This window comes from Piliocolobus tephrosceles, chromosome 1 (genome assembly GCF_002776525.5).
Source record: "Piliocolobus tephrosceles isolate RC106 chromosome 1, ASM277652v3, whole genome shotgun sequence".
Classification (NCBI taxonomy): Eukaryota; Metazoa; Chordata; class Mammalia; order Primates; family Cercopithecidae; genus Piliocolobus; species Piliocolobus tephrosceles.
The window spans coordinates 117,889,440-117,891,219 of record NC_045434.1 but is presented as its reverse complement, the minus strand read 5'-3'; positions in this window follow the sequence as shown (position 1 = coordinate 117,891,219).

The window sequence follows — 1,780 nt, the reverse complement described above, 5'->3', positions numbered from 1 at the left end:
GCCAAGTGTGTTTCTTTTCTTACATATACAGTAATATTTATATTTCATTAATTTTTAGTCAAAGCTCCAATTAGTAATCAACTTGAAAAATTCAGAAAAAAACTCAATAGTATTAAAATCCCACTTAATTATTGAATATTTAGAAGATAATTGTAGTCAGCACATCATTATGCTTCAGAAGACTGACTTTAACTTATTTAACATATGAACTAAGAAAGGCATCTTAACCAATATGTTTGTTGTCATTAGCATCATTTACCCAGCTGTCTACCTTTAATTTCTGTCATTCTGTAATTCTTCCAAAGAGTGTTTTTATCAGTTAGTTAGGAATTGCTGGTTTAATGTTGATTCCCATGCAAAGTTAGCCCAGTTGTATGGTTTTTATAATATGCAAGCACTTTTCATGTTAATAACATTAAACAATAGAAGAAACCTAAATTATACAATCTACAGTTCTTAATTCTATTGAACTCACTGGAATCTTCTCCTACTTTATATTCTTTCTTCTTTTTCATTTTTTTTTTTTTCTAACTGCTTAGACTTGGTGTTTATGACTTTTTGTTCTTTTTCTTATTCTACAATATGGATATTTATTTAGGGCTTTCACAACATCTTATAATCTGGGTTTTCTTCCCAATTCTCTACCTATTCATTCTTCTTCATCTTGACTTTAAATATGGAATTCATTAGGGCTCTCACCTAGGTTTCCTTATAACTCTCAGTTGTTTTGTTTACACTTAAATGAGAACATAGAGGCCACAACTCGGAAACTGTCTATTCTTTTCACCTATAAAGTGTTCCTGCCACAAAGCAGATTCACTATGCGTTGGTACCACTTTGGCTCACTGCATCTTGGACTGCAGTTTCTACTACTTGAATGAGTCCAGTGATTTAGAACATACACACAAAAAGTTGCATGAAGCAGGTTTATTGCTCATGGATAGGCATCAAGGGACACAGAAGCCTGGGTTTCATGAGGAGCTAGCCTCCCAAGACTCACACAGTTTGTCCAGACTGGTGAAGTCTCATTTGCATATGCCCTATTTGTACCACAGCTGAGGAACCCTTGAAAGAAGCCTGCCCTATGTTTTATAACCCAGGCATCACATGATACACTGGGCTAAAGCACTTAAGGAAATGCTGTTCTAAGAGACACAGTAAGAGAGTCTGAGCCTTATATCAGGATGTTGCATTCCCAGCTCATTCTACAGCTATTCTTGAGAAGCACAAGTGAGAAAAGGGGAAAAACTGGGTTGGTCCATTGCCACTTGGAGAGCTGTCCTGCATTTTCCCCTAGCATTTTCCTCTTTTTCTCCTATTATAATGAAGAAAGTACACCTCATTCTAAGAAAGACCATTTTCTCTGCTTATGTTAATGATACCATTTTTATCTTTTGGAGGACTTTGGATTATCCTCCCTCTTTTGATTTAGCAGTCTTTCCCTTTCTTCTGCATTAGTCATCCTAGATTACATGTATTACAGTCTTCCAACTGAAAACATCAATGACAGCCCTCAGATATTCTTCGGGGTATATTTCTTTGCTCATTTCCTTGCTCCCTCTCCTAATTAAATATCTCTTTTTATCACACTGTCTCCACATCCTCAGCCTCAGTGATTATGCATCTCTCTACTGTCCAGTTTCTACCGTTATTATTTCATTCAATATGCTCTTATCAACATCATGAATGACATTTATGTTACCAGTCCAATATTCTTCTCTATCCTCACCTTAAACCAGTTCACAGCAGTATTCAAGATGGTGGGTCACTTTCTCTTTCT